Genomic DNA, 15479 nt, shown 5'->3' with positions numbered 1-15479 from the left:
TACTAAAGATTTAAAATGTTGAAAAAATAGTATTTGGCTAATATGTAAAACATGAGATCCAAGAAGTAAGACTATTTCTGCCATAAAACCACCTTAAATTAGAGACCAAAAATTATGTATAGGTGTGCCAAAATATGACTGCTTTAGCAAATGATAAATTTGCATATACAATCATTTTAATTAAAGGTATCCACTTGATTGCACAATTATCTGTTTGCATATACAAAATATTATTCTGTACATATGAATCCTAGTTTATACATGTGTCCAATTATTTTGTTGGTGCAACTTAGAAATCCCTACTTGATAAATGGGGACATTAGTTCTCCCTTTATAGCAATATGGACTCAATGTTTATTGACTAGTGAAACAGGACTCCCTGGATGAACATGGGAAATGGATCCTGCTTCTAGTCAAAACAGAGGGGAATGCTACTATACTTCCACTCTGTGCCAAGAAAAAACAAAACATGTGTTTCTTCACAAATATTTTTGTTCTTTTCTGTCTTGGAGGTTATTCAAAATTTGAGAAAAACTGGTACACAGGGAGAACCCTTGAGTGAGCTCAATGTGAGTTCACTCAATTTCCACATTGTTAGTCCCTAAATGATGGGAGCAGGCTGTTGACCCCTACTACTCTTAAGCAGTAGAGAAAAGTAAGAGGTAATAAAAAGTACAAAGTTTATAGTCCTAGAGATTAATGTTCTCTGTGGAGCTCCAGGAAATAAAATAGCCTACAAAACAGTGAGGTAAAACTCATATTCTTATGGTCTTGTTGGGTCATGAAGATTCTCCTTCTCCTTGGCCCTAAGTGAAGGTGGTATGGTAGAGTAAGCTGAGAAAATTGATAACCATCATAATAAAGCTCTGAGTAAGTGGGTTGTTTGTTTTCTAAATAACTCACTTAACAGGCCCATTGGACACACAGCCATTCAAAATCCAAAGTTATTCACAAACTCTTATTAATAGGTTTCTCTACATATACATGGGTCATTGGCAATAGTAGGAACCTTTTGCCTTTTGAGTCCTTCAGACTCAGGTTTTTTTCTGCATGTTTTTGAAGTAAGGCTTGAGGATTCTACTGAGATCAACTCTGGTAGTCTAAGTAGATAACAATGTCATCCCTATCCCTCCTGTAGTTCACCTGCATGCAGAAGTGTTCTCGTGAAAATGAGATCCTACATTAGGACACCCACTGTGTAAAGAGTCACAACTATGCCTTGAGTCTATTTGACAATTAGACTATAGAGATATCATTTCAGGAGTTCTAAATTCCTGAAGTTTGAACCTTGCCATTCACTTCAATACTGAATTTTCTATAATAAACTTCCTCTTGAGTACTTATATGTTCTTCCTGTTTTTAAAATAAGCTCAGGTCAACTCTGTCTACAGTGTCTCCTCCACAATTCTATCTGGAATGGGCTCTTCTAGTGGTTACTTTCCATATCTCTATGGAGGGAATGAACTATAAAAAGTAAGAGCCCAGTGGGTCTTGGAGTCAGCCATATCTGTTATAGAAGACTGAACCATGCCTCTAGGTATTCTTCCCCATTTTTGGTTGCTTCCTACACTGACTCTGGGCTTGATCATTTAACTCATTTTGACCAATGGGGCTTTAGCAAGCATGTTGCAAGGTGAGGCACTTGAAGTGAGGACTGCCCCTTGGAATACTCCTTGGAACTGAGCTGCACAATTTGTGAAAGCCTAAGCTAGTCTTCTAGAGAAAAAAATCATGTGAACAGCCTACATGAGGATGACTCACTATGTTGAAAGAGAGACCACAAGGAGAACTGAGACCTCCAGTTAAGCTCCTTGTATAGACACATAAGTGATCCCAGCCAACATCAAGTAGAGCAGAATTACTTCCTAGTCAACCTACAGAATCACAAAGGATAACAAATAGTTATTTTAAGCCACAGAGACATTGGGGTGGTTAGTTATACAGCAATATATAGGAGTAGGCAAAAGTAGGTTTACATTTGTTCATATGGAAAATAATATAATAATTAATAAATAATAATATAAGAATAAACTCTGCTTTGTGTACTCACAACTTTATACTCACTACTTTCGTCCACCCTTGTATAATCAGTACATGTTGGATGAATTTAGGCTCCATTACTTGTTTAGCTATGTGCTTTGAGTCAATTGTTTAAGTTTTCTAATCCTCTAGCTCTACACATAGGTGATAATTCATACTACCCATAGAATTGTAAAATGGATTAAATAAAAGAGTAAGTATAAAGCATTTAGAATAATATCTGAGCCATAGTTAATGCCTAATGAATGGTAGTTGTTACTATTAATTTCATCCTCTTAACTATCACCACCACCATGACAGTCACCACCACCACCAATGCCAATGCCGACACAGCTAACATTGCCACCAATATCTTCCTGATATCTAGTGCTTTCACAATGTCCTTAGTGTATGCCCCATGGGGAAAATCTAGTTTTTTCAATAAATATGTTTTTTAAGTCACAAGTACATACAAAACTTCTTTCATTACCATTAGTGGTGATATAAAATCATAAAAATTACTCATTCAGGTATCTCTTTACATTATTTCTTTATATTACTAAAGAAGTAAAGAGATTTGCTAAGATCATTCGGAATGAAAATGGAAAGGTCATATTTGAATCCCATATCTTTCTGCTATGAATTCTAAGGCCTTTTAAACAAATTCTGACTGTTCTGTCTCCTATAAGAAAGCAAGCTTCAAAAAGGCAGATATTTTGTTGTGCTCACTGCTCTATTCCTAGAACCTTGTGTATGGAAGCTTCTCCAGATACATTGTTGAGTACATGAATCAATTGACAATTAATTGGTAGTTTAGCAGAACATGGGCTGTGGGGCCATTAAAGCCTGGGTTTGAATCCCAATTCAACCACTTACCAGCTATGTGAGTTCTGACAAGTTAATATTCCTGTGCCCCAGTTTTCTTATATATAAATAGATTAAGAATAGTGGATATTATCTAGGATTGTTTTAGTGCATATGAAACACTCAAAACACTGACAAATAGTAAGCACCTTATAATGGTTAGCTATTACTATTACTTTGTTGTTAGATTGAGCTCTATCTACATATGGAACAGTATGTATAAATAAATGTTAAAGAAGAAGAATACATATGTATACTGAACGATGTCCAGGAAAGAAGGTAGTATGCGGTCTAAAACAATGATTCTCCAGTTTTCTCTGTAATCGCCAGGGAGCTAGCTGAGCCACCAACCTTTGGATATCAGGCTCCACCCTGAGACTCTGAGGTAATTGGTCTGGATGGAGCCCAGGTGTAAACTATTTTTTTTTAACTCCCTAGATGATTCTGACATAAATGTTGAGTGAAGAAACATTCATCAAGAGGAAAGAGTTTAAACAGAAAACTTATGACTGATTTTAGAACTTCTGCTTCCTTGGCTTTCTTCATGCTTCTAGAGGAATTCAGATTCCAGAAAGTCTGACATATTTCCTTATACCACTGAAGTAGGCCCTCTTGGTTTCATTATTCATGTTAATTGAGTACCCTGCCTAGTATGGCTTCTATTGTGTTTCCTTGATAATCTCCTTGGTATCTGAATAAGCTTAACAATTAGGCTAGATAACATTCTTGATGTCAGTAGGAATGAATTTTTAAAAAACTGATAACATTTTATTATGTATTCAAGGCAGAAGTAAAGTACTTTCAAGCAAAGCAAAGATGATAATACCTATTTACGGTTAGGACTCTCTAACTTGTGAAAAATAATACAAATGGAGTCACTTCAGAACAGAGTTTGAGAAACTGCCTTACACATCTTATTCCTCAAACATTGGGAATGTTAAAGCTGGTAAATCACCTTTGGACTGGGCCTAAAGCAGCAGTGTATCCCAGACAAGTGTTTCCAAAGCTAACAAGGGACATGACTACAGGGCTGGAAATTGGAGACATTCTTTAGAATTAGCATCACTTTGTTAGCTTACCTGCATGTATAAAAATTCCTTCCTTATCTTATTACTACCAATAGAAATTATTTTCTTCTATTCATGTAATTATCTTCCTTCCATTTCTCATAAATACTCCTTGTCCAAACACTATTTGGGACTCTTCCTGAGGCACTGCTTCCTAAATAGCTATCATTTGGATCTCAAATAAAAGATTGTTGCCTTTCACTATGCCCTTTTATTTTTAGGTTAAAAAGATCCTCGACCATTGATGCTTATAATAATTTGACTACTGCAAGGAGATGAAATGATTGTCTTTGAATATACTGCAATCTTAGAAAAGCAGTTATTTATTTATTTTTTTCTGATAAAATCTCACATCTCATTTACTTGAAATTGATGCAAACAGGTTGACTTGCTTGATCCTTCACATTTACCCTGGATGGTTCAGTTGATGAGAGGGAAAGCAGATCTGGGGGCTAGCAAGACCCTCTTCTTTTTTGTGTGTGGCTGAACTAACACTGGGCATTTTTTCCTAATCTTCAAATCAATCTTTACACGGTAAACCAAACCAAATCAAATGCTTGAGATGTCTTGATTGAAACTGCTTGAACAGGATGCAAAAAGAGAGGATCATTTATATGGTGTCTTGCTATTCACAGTGCAGTCCATGGACCAGCGGCTTTGACATCACTTACAAGCTTATAGGAATCCAGACTCTAGATCCACACTGCAGACCCACTGAATTAGAAAATGCATGTTAGCAAGACAACCAGGTGATTCATAGGCACGTTACAGTTTGAAAAGCATTAATATAATATGCAATAAAACTCGACTTTTCCTCCAACATTTGTTCTTCCCTAAATAACACCCCATATCCATATAGCATCCCATACAGTTGTCCATTCCTCTTTTTTATCTGAACTCTTTGTAAACTTTTCTTATACCACCAACTTTTTCTTATCCTTTTACTAACCATGTCCCATTCAGGCCATAACTTACTTTACCAAGCAGTCTAGTCTATGCTATATAGTCACTCTTTCATAACTTTTTTCTTATTGCCATTGAATAAGAGAGAAAAATGGTAACATTTTCTCTCAACCTACTCTAAACTAGAAAAATCTCCAGGAAGTAAAATGAGTAACAACCTGAGGCAGTTTCCTTATAAGTCTGACAATATAAAAAGTGTTCATGAAAATACCAGTTCCTGGTGTAGTAAATACACAGATATGTTGGTTTATTCTTTCAATATAGAGACAAAAAGATACCAATGTATCCAAAACGAATTAGATTGGTACAAAATACACCCACTTATCTTAGTTTTCACTGAATAATTATAATAATCCAAGGCAATTACACAAGTTAAGACATAAATCCTTTTTATTCTTTTGCTTCTTGTAAGAATAATAGAGAAAAAAATCATTTGTGCCAGTAAGTACTGGGTATTTCACTATCAATATAAAGACTAAAAATATTTCTTGTAACTACTTAAAGTGTAACAACAAAATATTACTTTTCTAATTGATAGCAATTTTGGTTGGGAGTTTGAATAAGTGAAACATCTGTGAAAACAAACAAAAAAAACATCTCCACTGACATAATCTGGTTGAAAACTTAATTCTCTAAAAACAGAACACCCTAAAATGCCAAATGGATTGCCCTAGAAAAGTCTTCCTTCCTTCCTTCCATCAGCATACTATTGCAGCTTATATTCTATGACTGTTAGCATAGGTAGTTAGTTATTGATAAGAAGGGAGCAAGGGGAATTAGATATTAAACCTAAACTGGGAAGCTAAATCAGATATTAGGACAGTATTCCACTAAGCTTACTAAGAAGCTATAGCATTTACAGACTCACTCACACACTCCAGCAGACTGGTGACAAGGAGATTCAGTGCTCTCTCTCTTGGAGTAGAGTCTGTAAATCTTCCAAGGGGTGTTTCTGGCCCAGTACTGGATTATGAAGGTAGAAGGAGAGGAAAATTCCTCTGCTTGGCACATGTGCAGTAGAAAGCAGATGATATAATAGAACTTTTTGACATGCATAATAGAAATCAAGATGGTACCAGGGAAGGTGTATCTACCTATGGATGTGTGTGGTAAGAGCCAAGATGGTGATATGAAGGGCCAGAGAATAGCCTGGGAAAAAGTGTAGAGGTAAATGGATTGGATAGAGGGTACAGAACACCAGTAGGTCCCAGAAAAGGATTGGTCAGGCAGAGGGCCCAACTTGAGTCCAGGAAGATACAAGAAGTTGGGTTGGATCATTTGAATGGCACCTTGATCATTACTGAGAATGAAAAAATTATACGGAGGATTAACCAAAGCTTTGGAGCATTTGCTGATAGACCCTGTCTGCCCTCTTTGTCCCCAGGAATGTATTATTTCCCTTAAGCCCAATAAATCCTGCTACCATGTTTAAACTTCACACGTGTTGTTTGAAAGTCTTTTCTCTCAATACCACAAAAGAACTCATTTTCACCAGTAATATTACTACCATTGTGTTTTTCCACAATACTTAATAACATATTTTCTTCTCCTAGATGGAAAATTACCTAATAGATGTCCCAAAAGGAGCACAGTCACAGCATGTTCATAACAAGGAAAAGGAAACTGTCTTTAAATTTCTGCTTCTCAATATGATAATTCGATTAATGTAAAGTTGAATTCAATCAGTTATAAAACTAGAAAATGAAAATCAGCTTGGCTGTACATCATGACTGATAATTAACACCTCCTTAAAACGAGGACAGCAAAGACAGAAACATCTGCTTCTTTGTGTCAAATGTCCAAATAACTTTAAATTTCTTTAAAAGATGCTCTACTCCCATTGACAGTATGACCATTTGGGTGTTTTCTCAGGGTCATCCCTGGGGAAGCAGATGGTGCATGTGACATGGAGAACATTTGGAAAAGAGTAGCCTTTCCTAGATTTCTGGTGTACATGTACAGGAGATTTTGTCATTTCTAATCTTGGCTCAGAGAATAGAATAGAATAGAATAGAATAGAGAAAGAGAGAGAGAGAGGGAGGGAGGGAGGGAGGGAGGAAGGAAGGGAGGGTGGAAAGAAAGAAAGAAAGAAAGAAAGAAAGAAAGAAAGAAAGAAAGAAAGGGAGAGAGAGAAAGAAAGAGAGAGAAAGGAAAGGAAAGGAAAGGAAAGGAAAGGAAAGGAAAGGAAAGGAAAGGAAAGGAAAGGAAAGGAAAGGAAGGGAAGGGAAGGGAAGGGAAGGGAAGGGAAGGGAAGGGAAGGGAAGGGAAGGGAAGGGAAGGGAAGGGAAGGGAAGGGAAGGGAAGGGAAGGGAAGGGGAAGGAAGGAGAAAGAAAAGGGTTACATCCCTGAACAAAATTCAGCCTACTTTAGAACATGTCTGCCTTTGAGTCCATTTAAGTGTTCACAGTTTTATAGGTTTCATAGGCAACATAAATCCTTTTGGATCTTAGAAGGAAAAAGCATTCTATACAGATTTGAGGAAAAAAGAAAATAACTTACCACAGTTGTTCAGTTAATTGACAGGCACCATCATCTGAAACAGTAAAAATGTATTTTGATATTGCAATCATAAAACCACCAAAAACATTTAAATTGTCTTCAAACACATTTTGTGAATGTACCTACAGAAGCAAAAGTAAATAAGCAGTAAAAATACCTTGTTTTATCTCAGTCTTGTAGTTACGTCAAATGAAAGTTTTTTATCCCCACCTCCTTTGGTCCAAATTAGAAACTGCCTGTTTTTTTCAAAATCTTTTATGTACACTCACTGGCATATGCATATATTGCATCAATATTTTCTTCTTTTGCTTAATTTTAAAAGGTAGGCAGAAGTATAGGGCTACTACATGCTGTAATCTTGGTCCTGGCATGAACACAATTGTGGAATACTTAACCTAATACATGGTTTTAATAATGCCATATAAATCACCTTACTGAGCTCAAAAATTCTGTTGTCTATTCCTCTGGCCAAAAAAAGCTAAAGTATTTAGCATAGTGTTCATTGGTTTCAGTCAGCTGCTTTTGTTCTACCTTTCAAAGAATCTATTCCATAATTCTCCAAAGCATCCTAATTTTATTTTTCAGATTTATTTCCAACTATTTTCTCTTGTGCCCTATTCTCACACCATATCTTAATCACAACTCTCTTTGTTACAACAATATTTTGGTTTACCCCCTTTTCTCTGCCTCAGTATTCTTTTTCCCATTCTTTAGGACCAGACCAATTAACATCTTTTCAATGAAGCTATCTGGATATCCAGAGAAGGAATCACTCTTCTCTTTCTAGACGTCACCACTGTATTTCATATCTCTATTACAGTACTCATCAGACACTATCTTATAGATATAGGCATTTATGCCTTGACCCTGTTCATTTTTGCTGATGAAGAAGACTGTCTGCTATGCTTTTGTCATGGGAGATGTCCAGAAGATGGTGGGTGAGCTAAAGGTACAATGCATTTAATATATAGAAAAGGTATACATTTTTCTTATGTTCATCTACCATCCTTTAAAAGAACAATACATTTGCATTGCACATATTTTTTGCTGACTAAATATTGAATTTCAAAGAGTTAGTGATACCCATTATGAAAGGAACATTTTTAGTTTCATCAAAATGAATCAAGAAATTAAAATTTTCTTCTATTGTTAACTGTTTAGACAAGTTCTTAAAGATTTTTGTGTCATATGGAGATATGTTATCTCTATATTTAAGATTTTTATAGGTTTGAATGTTGCTCAGAAAGGCGACAATGCTTAGTGGAGCTCTATTAGCATAGCATATGCTTGAAATTAGTTGTCTGGCGGGAAAAATGACATATTCACCTTGAACCATTAACACAGTCACCCCAGCAGCAAGAATGAAATTAGCAGCATAATCTTAAAAGCAGGTCATCTCTCTTCTTATGCAGACTGAAATTATAACTGCTTTGTTGGTAATTGTGTAATCTTGGCCAAGTTAACTATGCCAGATCTTACTATGACAATATGAAGCATGCAGGTATGTTACACACTCATAAGGCCTCATCCTTTATTTTTCTTCTGAGTCCATAATCACTTTAGGCTTCAAAATTTTTCTCAGATGATTATAAATCGACTATCCATTCATTTTATTAAAGACATTTTATTAAAGACTTATTTTATTATATATTAATAATATATTAATATATAATATATTATTATATAATATATTATATAATATAACAATATATTATATAACAATAATATATTAATATATAATCTATTATTATATATTATATAATATATTACTATATAATATATTATATAATATAACAATATATTATTTTAATGTAACATATTAAATATCAAGAGATATTATTATTGGATTACTTAATACATTTTCAAATAACGGTTAGAGCATTGTCCTGATACTCCAAGGTTGTGGGCTTCATCCCGTGTCAGGGCACATACAAGAATCAACAACCAAATGCATAAATAAGTGGAACAACAAAATGATCTCAATCTCTCTTACTCTCTCTCCCCTTGCTTTCTTAAATTGATTATTTAAAAAATGGAATTTTACTTACATGTGACTTGAGTTGCCAAAGAACAGGACCAATTAAACCCTCTAGCTCTTAGTATCATTTTTTCAATAATTTATAATTTCTAGCATGTTCATCTATCTAATTCACTACCTTTATCAGTCCAAGTTTTCTTTCTTTATTATTTTGCCTGATATTTTTTCATGCTTTTTTTCTTTTGTATCTTGATTAAGTTCTGAGAATTGCATCACAGGATATGAAAATCCTTCCATATGAAACAGACAACTTACTAAATGGATAACTAGTGGATTGAGAGAAGAAAGCAGATCCTATCAAAAACTTTGAAGATTTTGTTTTGACCCCAGCGATGCTGGCATGAGTGTAGGAATAAAGTCATCCCAAATAAAATGCACATATACCTACAAAAGTTTTCTCTTTAAAGAAGGTTTGTGAGGACCCTTTCATATGTGAATTGATTCAAATAACAATTGCAGTCAGCGATTCACCTCCTTACATTTGACCATTTAATTTGTAAGAGAGTCAATTTTCTATAAAAGAACTATGGTGTTTGAAGCAGGAACAGAATACTAAATTAGATATCATTCTGATATTGTAATGTTGTTATATGTTAGAAAATAAACTGATGAAGAAATTAAATATATATCATTTCCTTCCTTGTATATCTATACTAGGCAGGTGGTAGGAATAAGCCAGCAATTTCTATGTTTACTTCTGGAACCAATTATAAAAATAATTATGAAAAACAAATACAAGTAGGTAACCACTCTCAGCATAGAAAGTCATTTTAGTAATGAAATTCTTAAATTCCCATATCATTGAAATATATACATGAGTATATAGTACATAAATATTAAATGAATTCTATCTCACCTTCTATTGTTCTGACACACACACATACACACATGTACGAATATAAAATATACATAGGTGGTCAAAGGGATTCTTTTATAATGTTATCAGATTTCTCTTTATTTTGGCATTTTCTTTTCTTCATATCAAAACTTCAGTCCTTTTTTTCTTGTATAAGCCATGAGACAATCCAGGGCTTGGGCTGAAGTGTCAGAAGATGAGTGGTAATAAGAAAAAAAAATGAAAATAAAAGGGAATTGGTATTACTGAGCCTAACTATATATATTCCATAAATAGCCTAGAGGCTAGAATAGACTTTCTTTGTAAAAAAAAAAAAGGGGGGGGGGGGAGGATAAACATGAGGTCTTAGTTTTTTTTCTCCTGAATAAGTAACTCTTACTTCAGTCATAGAGTTATGAGTCCTTTATCTTTATTCACAGAGCTAAAATAAAAACACAAATTAAAGTAGCTCCATTTCAGTAAAAAAGATGCATCAAATATTGTAAACCAACAACAATCTTACTATAAAATATTTTTTAGAAACCTGGATAAAACATAATAAATATTATTTGAAATTCAAAACTGAATTAAATACATCCAGAGAATTTTCAGTGGTCAAAATTGAAGCTAAATGTAGAAATGACATAGATTTACTAATATTTTGGTTCTATGTGACATTTATCAATGTTATCTAAGAGCCTTGGGATTTCTAGGACAAGAAATTAAAAATTTTCTACTGAAAATATTACACAGGTTTGGGGTTTGATTAATGTTATTGACAAGATCAGAGAAATTCTACAGAGAATATTTAATAAAATAGTATTCCTGGGTTTGTACCACTTTGGAGGAGTGGATCCTCATTCATCAAAGGACATTTAAAAACTACAAATATGTAGGGCCTGCTAAACAGGGACTGAAATCCATAATTAGAAAACACAAGAGGAAATCTTGACTGAGAGTCAATATAAGACCAAAGAGCAAGATTATAAACAGCAAACATCTAATTGCATGTCCAAACTCAGATTATAAAATAATCGTTTAAAATTTTTAAGAATAAAAGATGGGAGAGAACATATTTGAAAGAAACAAGATGTTTTAAAAAGAACAAGATGGTTTTCAATGAGTACTTCTTATAATTTCTAAAATAAAAGTATAATAATTGAAATTAACTAAATAAACAGATATATTAAACACAACTAAAGAAATTTAACAGAAATATAGAATTTAAGAAATTATCCATATTGCTAGAGAAACAAAGATGAAAATAATTACTAGAGGGAGCATATGAGACATAAAGATTGAATGAGATGATCCAACATTTGTCTAGTAATAGGATTCAGAAAGAGAATGGGAAAAAGTAATCTTAAAAGAGTAATATATGAAAAAGGTTTAAGAATTGTGATATCACATATATGAGTTATTATATGATATGTTCCTATATATCTATATAAATCTATGCCTCTCTCTGTGTCTATCTGTCTTCAGGAAGCTAAATAAATCTCAAACAAGATAAGTAAAATTAAATCTACCTCACAAACGAACATAAACACAAACAAAGATAGCTACAGGACAAAATAAGCATTTAAACTGAAGCAAGTTAGGTTTATAGCAAACCTTTCAACAATAGCAAAAGATGTAAGATAAAAGAATCATAACTCAGAAGTGCTAAGAGAAATAACTTACATTATTTTATTAATAACATTACTTATCTATATGCTAATTTTAATGAAGGCTAAAAGTATATTTTCAGACAAAAAAAGTACCTGTTTCTACTACATACTTCTATTGAGAGTAATCTAAAGGATATAATTAGGCCCTGGAAGAGTGGCTCAGTTTATTGGAGCATCATCCAGTACACCAAAAGTTTGTGGGTTCAATTCCTGTCAAGGCACATACCTAGATTGTGGGTTTAATCCTCAGTCAGGGTGCATATGGGAGAGGCAGCCAATGGATGCTCTCCCTCTCTCTCTCTGCTTTCCCCTCTCTCTCAAATCAATAAACATATCCTTGGGTGAAGATTAAAGTAAACAAACAAACAAAAAACAAATAAAGGATATAATTTAGGAAAAAGAAACAATTCAGAAAGAAAAAATAATGAATAAACAAACTGATATAAATAGGTAAATCTAAAAAATCAATGACTATAAAAACATAAAAATATAGTAATATAAATAATCACTTGGAGGTAAATTAAACCAAAGTGACTAAAAATACAGGATACCTAGAACATGTACAATGCTGGTGAGAGGGGTTACAATTAAACTGTTACAAATCTCTTATTTGGCAGAAGCATAAAAAATACCAGTTAACTTTATACTTTGTTTAGTATGTTATGAGCATTAAGATTTAAAGGCAATAACAAAGGAAAATAGAAGGTATAATATCCAAACTTATTAAAAAGAAAAAAAAAACTACAAAAAAAGAAATATACATAGAAATGGCTGGGTAAGTTAAAAAACACAAAACAAAATGATGCAAATAAATACAAACATGGTATATCAGTAGCCAACCAACATGCAACTGGTGTATCAGTTTGCAAACCAACAATAAACATGCTGGTTTGCAAACTCAGGAGTTTCCCAGGTGCAGTAGGAAACTGGCCCCTGGACACGAGGACTGGGAGAGTCTGAGGGAAGAGGCAGGCTACTCCAGATTGGTAGGTGGCAGCTTTAACAAGCAAGGGAACTTACATGTGAGGTTTATACTGGGCAACCACAAAATGAGGAAAGTTCAGCACCTACCTGTCAGAATCTTAAAAGTTTATGTAGAGCCCTTAAGTGGGTTCAGTCATGTATCATTTCCCAATAACACATTATTCTATCAAGGCTGCATCTTTGAAAAGACTCTTGGACATTCCAAGGATAGGGGAAGAGATGCAAGTCTCTCATTGCCAAGTTCTGCTCAAGGGTCAATGGGCAATATGTCCTCTTGATGATCTCCAACAAATATTAATGAACTCAATTGCTAGTTAAAGACAAAAATTCTGAAACTCTCCTTCCTCTTCTTCCCAGGTTCTACCCTTCCTAATCACTTTCTCATGTCACCACTTACTCTTCTCTCAGTTCCACTGAAGAACAATCTGATGTTCTCCTCTGACCTGTTTCAAAACACACAAAGCTATTTCTTAGTTTTCTAAAGGTGTCTACTTCAAGACATAGATAGGAAAGAAGTAGAAGATAGTAAAAATATAAATAGCAAGGGATAAAGCCTTTTGTTTCAACGAAGGCAAGTTTCTTGTCCTAGTTTTAAAAGTAAGTCCCAAATTCAATGAATCCACTCTCCAAGAGGGCCCCAGGACATGAAAGATTGTTAGTTCTGCTAGATTTTCAACTATCCTGCAGAATACAAAAGGCTATAGATTTTTACTTTTTCATTCCCTCTTTTGTCCATTCTTCCTCCTAGAATTTGAGAACATCCCCCTGCCTGGTTACTTCCCTGCCTGACACACCTCCAGGCACTTACATAGAAAGATTATCCTGTTGCTCCCTGTTCCCTTAATTAAACATTTCACATTATGAAAAATATGCCAACCATGTGATAATTGCAATCAACAATTGTGTAATATTAAGAAAAGAAAATAGTGGGTTAAAATGAAGAAGACATACTTTTTTTTTCTTAAAATTCATTTATTAAAAAAGTATTTCAGCATCTGCTGTGTGCTGGGCACTGTTCTAGGCCCTAGGGATACAGTGATAACCATGTAGACATGTTTCTGTTTCCTACTTATATTCTTGCAGCATGGACAGGCAAGGCTGAGGAAGACTAAAAGGAAGTACACAGAAACAGAGGTAAAATACATATTTTCAAGCAATTAGAAAGAAATGAAATAAGTGATGTGGCTCAAATGAGGAATAGTGTAAATTGGATGCTCAGGTCCGAATAACACAAGACAAACAAGCAGGAGGATAGAATGTTTATGTAAAGGAATGGTGAACACATAAGGCCTTGTGAAAACTTGTATTCAAGCAATAGGAAGGCCAGCATCACTGGGATCTAGAAAGCAGGAAGACAGTGGTGAAAGATAAAGTAAGAGAGGTAGGTGGGGACCAGATCTTAGAATGCACGGCAGGCCATTGCTGAGAAGTTTGGATTATATTCTAAGGGCAATGGAATTCACAGGGCACTTTTAGAAGCAGAGTGACTTTATCTGATTTTGTTTTAAATGTACCCATGGCTACTCTGGAAAATGGAAAGCAGAGGCAGGAGTAAAAATTGACAAATCAGTTTTGAAACTTTCCTGGAAAGAGCTTATGGCAGTTGAGACTAAAGTATAATTAGAGGTGGAGAAAATTGAATAGATCTGGATGGATCTGGGATACATTTTGGAGGTAGAGATGACAGGATTTGGCCATGAGTTAGTTATGGGTATCGAGTTAAAGAAAGATAAAAGAAGATTGCTGGTTTGGGATTTTAGTAACTGAGTGGATATTAGTCACATTTACTGAGATGGGCAAGACTGGTGGAGAATATCAGTATAGTATGTGTGTATCAGCTGTAGTGATTCTATATTAGGCTGAGGTGATTCTTAGTTATGTGAGTACTAATGTCAAATAGGAAGTTGGATGTGGAAATCTGTAGTTCAGTGAGAGGTCACACATTGGGAATCACTATCATAGAGAGGATATTTAAAGGCATGCAAATAGGAGAGTGTGTCTGTAAACAAAGAGTGGAAGGCTTAGGCCATAGCCCAGGGAATCCCAATATTAAACATGATGACTGAAGACAAATCACACTCAAGTTTTGTGGGGTTTATCTAGAGAGTGGCATTTAATTGATTTTTTTACCAAGTCCCTACTTAATGTCACTTTCTGTGTTAGGTTCCCCAGTGAAAAAAATTGACTTACACCTCATTCAGCTTATGGTTTACATTCCAAAAACCTATGTTTCTTTCTTCAGTATTTCTGGATTCATGATAACATTTCAGTGCCACTCAAATGACCTGACAATTTCAACCCATTCTCTCTACCAGTACTAAGCACGTCTAACCACTTTCCTTTCCTCCCGATTCCTTTTAAAATCTAAAACCCAAATGTTACTTCAGTAGGAAAAATAATAACATCATGACATTGTTTTTCTTTGAACTACACATTTCTGGAAAAGGAGATATAACAAATTCACAATGTAGTCACAGCTTAATATTGTTCTTTTTACTTTATTTGATCACCACCCCCAACTTTTTTCTTGCAAGTTGTA

General features: G+C 34.5%; 1 protein-coding gene across 16 annotated transcripts in view; it reads right to left on the bottom strand.

The window, feature by feature from the left end:
- PTPRD (protein tyrosine phosphatase receptor type D) overlaps nt 1-15479 on the bottom strand; it is a 1502332-nt gene that overhangs the window by 993421 nt on the left and 493432 nt on the right. For all 16 annotated transcript variants that reach the window (XM_036021603.1, XM_036021605.1, XM_036021607.1 and 13 more), the window contains exon 5: nt 7414-7447. The gene's annotated coding sequence lies outside the window, so the exon portion shown is untranslated. The remainder of the gene's footprint in view (nt 1-7413; nt 7448-15479) is intronic.

This window comes from Phyllostomus discolor, chromosome 3 (assembly GCF_004126475.2).
Source record: "Phyllostomus discolor isolate MPI-MPIP mPhyDis1 chromosome 3, mPhyDis1.pri.v3, whole genome shotgun sequence".
Classification (NCBI taxonomy): domain Eukaryota; kingdom Metazoa; phylum Chordata; class Mammalia; order Chiroptera; family Phyllostomidae; genus Phyllostomus; species Phyllostomus discolor.
This window is presented reverse-complemented; position numbering and strand designations above follow the sequence as displayed.